Raw genomic sequence first — 9,571 nt, forward strand, 5'->3', positions numbered from 1 at the left:
TCACATATTAAATGTAATTTTATTGATCAGTAAGGACGTGGAATACAATATTTGGGAGTTCGATCTCACTAGGCGTCAAATCCTTTGATTTTACACGCTTTTGGGTGTATTTCCCAAATGGGTGTATTTCGATTAGCCCAGGTGTTCGATTAGTCCAGGTGTTCGATTACCCCAGGTCGGACTTTCTCGATTAGACCAGGACCTGGTATAATCGAACTACTGGGTTAATCGAAGCATTCTATCTCGATTAACCTAGTAGTTCGATTATACCAGGTCATCTAAACGATACCTGATATAATCGAGACACAGGACCTGGTATAGTCGGGACGTGGACTAAACGAGACGGAATGTTTCGATTAGCCCAGTAGTTCGATTGTACCAGGTGTCATATATACTGTAATGGCAGAAGCACGAGCTGTGATATTCATATATATAAAAGCGAAATGGCACTCACTCACTGACTGACTGACTCACTCACTCACTCACTCACTCACTCACTCACTCACTCGCAGAACTAAAAATCTACCGGACCAAAAACCTTCAAATTTGGTAGGTATCAGTTAGGTTCAGTTGGCCCTTGAGGCGCACTAAGAAATCTTTTTTCAATATTTTAACTATAAGGGTGGTTTTTAAGGGTTTAAGAATCGTCTTTTAGCATGTATATTCTTCTTATTCTCTTAATTATAATTGAAAAATGTCCATACCATATGTTAATATAGAACTATAATCTAGAGAGAGTAGGTCTTCGAAACAGTTGTTAACTGGTAACTAAATTAATAATTTTGTCAGGTTGGCATTAAGTTGAGTTGACTTTGTTAGGTTGGCACCAAGTTGAAGATTGAAATGCATTTATCGCGGAAAAATTGATTGGGCACTGCTACTTCAATCAGAGCTATTCCTGGGAATATTATATTACTAGCCGTCAGGCTCGCTTCAGTGGGATCACTCACAAGAGATCAAGATCCACTTTGAAAAGGCCAGAGCTGTGTTTTTAAAAATGAGAACCATGTTCAAAAGTCACGATTTGACAGTTAATTCGAAAATGAGATTTCTTCGATGTTATGTTTTCTCCGTTCTTCTGTATGGTGTAGAGTCATGGACATTGACAGCTGCAACTGAGCGCAAACTAGAGGCATTTGAATTTTAGCTCTACCGGAGGATGGACCATGGCTCATGGGTGGACCATGTCTCTAATGAAGAAATTTTAAGAAGAATGGGAAAGGGAAAAGAAATCCTCAATACTGTAAAAGCGAGGAAGCTCCAATATCTCGGACATATAATGAGAAACGGAAGCAGATACGAGCCACTCCAACTTGTATTGCAGGGCAAGGTAGAAAGTAAAGGAGGTCCTGGAAGAAGGAGAATATCGTGGCTTAGGAACCTGAGGACATGGTATGGAATGAGCACAGCACAGCTGTTCAGGGAGGCAGTCAACAGGGTCATCATAGCCAGAATGGTTGCCAACATCCGGAACGGAAAGGAACCAAAAGAAGAAGAAGGTTAACTTCGTTCGCCATATCCGTTTAGCCAGACGTTTAGTCTGGACCCCCGACTGGATCGTCCTAACATATGATAAAAATGCTCAAATGAATAATTCAGGCGAGCGAAGCGAGCCTGCTGATCTCATTCTTGGACGATCCAGTCGGGGGTCCAGGGGGCGGTGCCCCCTGGCTAGAAGGATATGGCGAGCGAAGTGAGCCTGGCGGCTAGTAATTATACCTAGGTATAAAGTACAGTAGGTAGCTACGCTACCATAAAGATAGAACCCGCCCGGCTGAAGCCTATATCTTTATTGTCATTGCCTTTTCTAAATCTGAATATTCATGAAACGTTTTGAATATTCCCTCACTTGAATGATATTTTGTGATTCGAACAATCCAAAAAAACATGTATTTAGTGCTTTTATTCAGTTTTCATAAGGAACTTTATCAGTCGATGCTTTAAAAACATTCTGAGATGAGACACCAATACAAATCCTAATCGAAAAAGTTTTCCATTTTTAGGGTAGGAAAGTTTTGAGAGCAAAGAAGTTGTAGATAAAGATCTAATCTTCATTTTGTATCTGAGACTTTTTTCTCCAAGATGGATAGTTTTTTTCGTACTGGCTTGGAAAGGAGAGTGACAAATAAATATAAGTACAAAATTGTTTCCTTGCTCTTTGTTTTCACTGTTATCTTGTATCAATCTTCTTTTATATAAAAGGCTAAGTACCACTATTCGGAACACAGCCAAACTACTATTAGGCCTACAAACTTGAAATTTCGCACAAATATTCTTCATACTATAAAGTATGAGCATTAAAAAAGGATTTTAAAATCTTTTGCCTCTACCAATGATCCAAAAAAACTTATTAGAGGTATTGTGGTGTTAATGCCATTTATGTTGAAAGTATGATTGAACGACCGTTAGTGAGTTCTCACTTTTGACTTACTGAAGGCCAAAATCGTTGTCCGTATGTTTGTATGTTCTACAATATCTTTAGAAAGAATTAATTGATCAATAAGCTTCAAATTTCGAACACGTACTGTATGAACCTCTTCTGTCATTTATACAATTCCTTAACAACGTGCATGCAGCGATTAGATATTTCTCACAAATATCCTCATCCTCAACGGAATTTCTGAATTGAAGGTATCAATTATATACAAGAAGGTAATTCTAACACTTTGATAAATATAGTTAATAATCTTATCTTATCTAATAAGGACTTACTAAATAGAACTGAGGGATACAGCTATTCATTATACAAGTGCTATTGTTACAAAAAGAGCTGGTGGATTGAGAGTGAATGACTGTACCTATTTGAAGAATCTCAACAAAGGCAGAAAGAAAAATTAAGTTCTAATTAGTGTCATTCCAGGCAGGATGTTATTCCAAACAGTCAATTAGTCTTCAGTACTTGATAAAAAAAACATGAAATTTGGAATTTTCAAATTTTTAAAATGCTACAATATTATTGTACTTGGTCCCCTAAATTCATAGCAACTTGAACTTTTTTCTAGCATGAAAAGTAATCGTTTTATCAAAGAAGATTATCATTCAAATATTACACTTTTTATCCTTATCTGCCACTCTGTCGAACGACGGAAACTATTGGTAGTTGCTTATGCATAGAAGGTGGAAATTACGTTTTTGGATAATTATTTTCTAAAAGAGAAATTGGAAAAATTAACAATGGAAAAATATTAAAATGTTATTTAAAGAATAAAACTAGAAAATAATCATTGGCCTATTCACAATACTTCACCCAAATAATTAATTATGTTGACTGTTGACTTAATTATCTTGATCTTCCGGTAAGATTTTGACTTTCAAGCAATCAAAGGATTTTTTGGAGAGCTGTAGTGATCAAAAAATCCTTGGACAAGATATGTCATAAATATTGACACACTTACGGTCAGCCTCCTAATTGACCAAGGGAAGTGAGGTCTAAAGCTGCGTACAGATATACGCGCCTCCAACCTGCTCCGCGCACGCTCCGCCCTCGTTCCGCCATCGCCCCGCAATTGCTCCGCCCCCGCACTGCATTCGCACCGATCATGAACGTAACGGGAGATGTTAGCTCTTCTCGCGTTCCACTCTTGCTCCCCGGTCGATCATCAATCGCTCTGCTCGTGTGACGTTCGGTTGCGGAGCAGAGCGAAAGTCTGTACGCACATTAAGATTCAAGTCGACGGTTTTTGCTTATTCTTCCATTGACTTATTAATGATGTAATTCAACTTCATTCTGAGCGGTTGACTGCTGCAATTTATTATTATGTTAGGCTATTGGATTAGTAACAGTGGAAAACCCATTTAAGGGTGAGTAATGAATATTTTATAGTATTGTTGTATTGTCTTTATTTTGATCATTTTACTTGTATGTATCAGGTAACAACCCCTGATTTAACGATTTTTCGTTTATTGTTTAATGGATTAATCAATTATTTTATGATCTAATTTTACTCAATTTTGTATTCTTACATCTGAGATGTATGACGATATCCTAATGTACAAGAAAGTGATACTAGATGGAGTATCTTCCTACTCTTTATTTTATTGGTATAGTCATTTATATCTCTGGCATTTTGTAATTGTAAGTAAAGTTTGAAATACTCACTGGTTGTACATCAACTGCAACTCTGTAACTTAGATTTCAAATTCTACAATTAAAACCTATAATAGTTCTTTCGTTTGTCTAATTTGTTTAATTTTCAATGTAAATTGTATGTATTGTATTCATTAGATTATTTCATGGGAAATCATTCATTGAATACAATATTTAGTAAGTTATTTATTCTAGCATTACTGAGATGTTGTGACTTGTGTTGCAGGTTTTTTTGTGTGTGTGTATTCTTGAATACTCATTCGAGGATCGAGCTGTAAATATGCCTTGCTGTCAAACGAGGGCTTACTAATTCGCCGACCGAGATGGCCGGTGATATCGGACATCTGACCTTGCCGTGCGGGGCTGGAAGACGATCTTCGATCTGACGCCTCTAGCCCGATGCCTGGAGGCCATCACCCTTCATCCTCATCCATCACCCTTTGGACACCGGACTCGATGAAGACAGATCTTAGATAAGTACTTGATAGCCCCCACTACAATATCAGATGTGCCCCCGTAAATTTGGTCTCTTGAATACATGTTGTGTTGGTCTCTTAAAGACATGTTGATTATTTGATTATTCATGTAAAGATGTATTTTAGAATAGTTTCTATATTAATTTCATTATTATAAGAGCAGTCAGTCAACCGCATATCTATGTTCTTATTTCAAAGACCCTCAAACCACTAGAATTAGGATCACTTTATTGACCAGATATAATCCGCACACACCAGGGCCTAGCACAATTACAACAACTAAGCCTTTTCCGACAAAATCATTTGTCACCAGGAGAGTCGCTTATAACTCCGGTTTAAACGCAGCTTTATAGGAAACATTTTTTTACATTTTTCTTGTTTAATCTGATGTAGCAAAATTGCAACAAATATTATTGAAAATAAATTGATTTCTAGAATCATGGAAAGTGAGAAATGAAGTTTGTAGGAAATCAGCATTATGGTAGTTTATTTTGTTAATTTCAACACACCGATTTTTCATCAACACGACAACACTCTGGGTTGATTGGATTGGCGTATCGACGGCAGCCAGACCTGATAACAGCGCTCACACTCACATTCCGGGACAACACGTCACGGTACGATAGGACAGAAAGCTTTATATTTATTTCGGATTTTTTCTAGACATTTTAAATTGATAAATTATTTATTAATTTTTGAGAAAACATAAGAACAGTTCAACGTAACTTACTGAGCGCGAGGTCTACTGTTCACAGAACTACCAGTACTATGAAATAGAATCTCCTATTTTTCCTCTAGAAAAAACAATGGTCAGTCTGAATTTCTATATTGATGGATTTTGTTGAATGGAGCTAAGAGTTGAACTTATCACACATTTTTTCAGTCTGTATTAGCATTTAGAATACTAATTCATTGATTATGATTAGTTTGAGAATTCGTTGATACCTTGACTCAAAGTCCATAAAAAATCACAGATACTCTACGAAGTAACAATTTATTTAATAATTTGCAAAAAACTATAAATAAGCACGTCGAAAAATGATAATTTCAGTAAGATCCTTGACTATCAGTAGACACATATTTCTCTGATATTATACACGGATACAGTAAATAGTATCACAAAATACTACTACTACTCACAAAATAGCTCCTAGCGTATTAATTGACCGAGCGAAGTGAAGTCTAAGATTCAAGGCGACGGTTTTGCATTTCTCTTTATGTTTATATTTTTATTTATATGTTTATATTTATGTCCCGCACTTACGGCAAAATGCAGCTATAGATTTTCATGAAAGTTGACATGTATGTTCCTTTTTGACGTATATAAAGGGTTTTTTGAAATTTCGCATTTTAAGGATAATACAAGAGGAAAAGGAGTCTCCTTCCAACGCCAATATAACCGTAAAAAATCAGACTATAGAATTATTCATCATAAATCAGCTGTCGAGTGGATTGTTAATTGCATGCAATTAATATCTCAATGTAACTTGGTAAAAAATCAGCTGCTGTGTGGCCGATTAATTTCATGCCTATTGAATGTAATTTTTATGCACTATTGAATAAACGATTGATTGCATGCAATTTATAACTAAAATAACATAGTATTGTCTGTCGACCTTTCTCTGTTTTGAACTCGGGCTCACCTGTTGCCAGTATGTCTTGAAGGAGATTAGCTTTTGATGTTAGCATTTTTGATATATCAACCTCAACAGTCGGAGTTAAATCAGTCCGGAGTTTCAAGCTCCCCTTTAGGCCAAGGTAGAGAAGGAAAACATATTGGTCCTCATGGTCTTGGTGCCAGGAACATGAGAGGTGAAACCCTGAGCTTATTTGCATCTGAGCATAATCTGGTAATAATGAGCACTTTTTACAAGTTACCAGACAGACGACTCTATACCTGGACGTCTCCTAGAGATGATGGAGAAAATCATATTATCCGTCATCAGATAGATTATATCTTAGTAAACCAAACATGGAGAAACAGCTTCACAAGTAGTGTTAAAACGTATCCTGGTGCGGATTTGCAGTCAGATCACAACCCACTTATAGGAGAATATAGGATAAAGCTCAAGGCTATACAAAGGAAAAAATGCCCACGATATAACTTCAGGAAGCTTAGGAGCAGCACTCTAGAAGACCAAGTGAAGAATGACATCAATGATAGGTGCAGGCAGATTGAAGAGGAAGTTGTCAATACGCGGGATCAGGTTGGGGCGTTTGCAGAGGCAACAAGGAAGATCAAAGACGAATATCTCAAGGACGATGGAAAGAGACACAAATCATGAATAACTGATGAGACTTGTCACTCATGTAGGAAAGGAGAAAACAAAAGAACAATCCTCCAACTTACAAGAGCTTAAAGCGGTCCATCCAAAGAAAGATAAGACAGGCAAGGGAGAAAGAGTTGGAGGAGAAATGCCGAGAGATTGAGTTCTTTCAGAACAAATTTGATGAGGTCAATGTACATAGAAGGGTGAGAGAGGTGACAGGAAGAAGGCTGAGGAGGAAAACTGTTGGGAGGCTTGTGACTGATGCAGGAGATCTGATAGTTGATAGAGAGGATATTAAGGAGGCTTAGAAGAAGTATGTAGAATATTTTCATATTCTTTGAAATGTTTACCTCCTTACTATCCTCAAAAGAGCTGCGGGTTCAAAAATTGTGTTCCAAACTTTTCTCTCTATAATCTTCTGTTGACTAGAAAATAGGGTTTGTATCAATGTCATATAACAAACATTTTGAAACATTGTTGGTTAAATCCACTTATAAGAGCTGAACGAGTGAACTTAATTCATATTTTTCCATACTGTTACAATCACGAGATATCACTTCTGAAGTGTACTAAATTTCAATTTTTTAACCAACATTTTGATAGTGAAATGGCATTGGTAATGGAAAGGTATGCATGGAAGAGAGCCTTGCGAAAATGGACCATTTAACAAGGAGCCGACTATACCTGGAGCAATCTACACATTTGACTATACAAAATTCTACAACCTGGTGTAATCGCACACCTCGACTAATCGGAATATAAGTCGGGAGCCCATGTCTGGATTAGACCAGGTCCTGTGTCTCGATTAGACCAAGTCATGTGTCTCGATTATACCAGGTCCCTGTGTCTCGATGAGACCAGGTTTCGTTTATACCACCTGGTACATTTGAACTACTGGGTTAATCTAACCATTCCATCTCGATTAACCCAGTAGTTCGATTGTACCAGGTTTTCAGCTTCATTGTAGAATAGGACCTGGTATAATCGAAATCTGGTCTAATCGAGACACTCCCGAGATAGATCTGAATAATTGCGTCGATTAATTGAATAATTATATGAAATAATGCATTCCTTGCAATAATTTCTGAAACGGTCACGTAATTTAGCAATACTGCATTCGATTCACGAACCAAGGATATCTCACCGGCACCGTTTTCCATAGACAGTCCTTGTTTTTTAAAGCTATTATTTTAAATTAATGAACTCGTATAAATGCTCTCGAGGAGGTTGAGTTGTTGCTTGGATTAGAGGAATTGGTTATGATCCCTATTATTTCATAAATTAATGATAAATTCTTCAGAGAAAATAGAGTAGTTGTTAAAATTTTGAGGGAGTTTTTCAGTTGGGGGCCAACATTGAGCATAGGTGTGGCGGTGCAACCAGCTGCTGCTCAATACGCTTATCACGTTCTTTGACGCCCCTTAACCTCGCTTCACCCTTCACCCCGTTCCCCTGTTAACCCCTCAATACCCACTTGACTGTAGCACAGCCTAGGCCTACATAATAGGTAGAAGCAGTCACCACCTCAACTTCCACCTCTCGCCAGGCTCTTTCCTTTCCACTTCCTTTTTGTGGGGAACGGACCATTATTGAAAACTCTTTTCCATTTATCGTGACTACTTGTCTTATTCACGTTGGACAGTGCGTGGATTTATAGATCCTCTCTCAATTCAATAGTGAGAACTGGAAAAGAATGTTCTCGAGCCTTTCATTTCAGCATTCCTGAGCATTTCCTGACAGATCTGATTTCAGACGGTTGGAGTCATGTCAATCGCGGAATTGGGCTACACAACAATTTTCTATCGTTCATGGATGGGATTGATGAGATATAAAGACATAATCATCCATATATATTGATTGATTGGTAATATTATTCTTTCTAATGTCCTTCATGCTCTCTCAATAATATGAGAGCTTCTTGATAAAATGAATGCCTTGATTAATCAATCTTGTATCCTTCATAAGAAATCCACATTTATATATCCCGCAGCATGACTATACAAAGCATCTCAATTTATATTGTAAAGTGTTTTGTTATCTGTTCTTAATTAAAAAAATTTTATGATCTGATCTACAAACCTTCTCCATATTAAATGTCCTATAATCAAATTGAATAAGTTTAAAGAATGTCCAGTATTTTACTCATATCTATATTATGATTGAATTTTTTGAATAATTTTCAATTGCAGTGTGTATTTGACGATTTAAATGAGACTATTATCAATTTGTTACTAAATCTGTAGAGATTATTCTTAAGATGTAAGCTGTAGATAATTTTGAATCTGTGTTCAATTCTTGTATTGGAATGTATATGGTAAACAGTGAATGATTAAGAATTATTCTACTAAAATTACTTTAAATAGAAACACAGTTTCGCATTTGGTGAAAGCAACAGGATTAACTCATGCGAAGAGTTTGCGTAAAATAGCATACTTTTTGTTGCGACTGATTCTCTCTAACATCGAACAATATTTTTCCGATTAACAAGAGCAGAAAATGAATCAGATGGAACGGAATAATACTTTTACCGACTACTTCATCCCTAAAGCCGTTTATTCTGAACCAAACATTGCCTATCCCATATAAAAACACACTTTTCAGTGATTTGTATTTAATCAGACAGAATGAAAAAGCTTTCAGAAAGCATTGAGTTTGGAATTTATTGAAATGGAATGTTTTTTGTGTAACAAAGCAGATTGAAATACTGCTTAGGATATATTATCTGTACCACCTCCTCT

Source organism: Nilaparvata lugens, chromosome 1, assembly GCF_014356525.2.
Source record: "Nilaparvata lugens isolate BPH chromosome 1, ASM1435652v1, whole genome shotgun sequence".
In the NCBI taxonomy this organism is placed as follows: domain Eukaryota; kingdom Metazoa; phylum Arthropoda; class Insecta; order Hemiptera; family Delphacidae; genus Nilaparvata; species Nilaparvata lugens.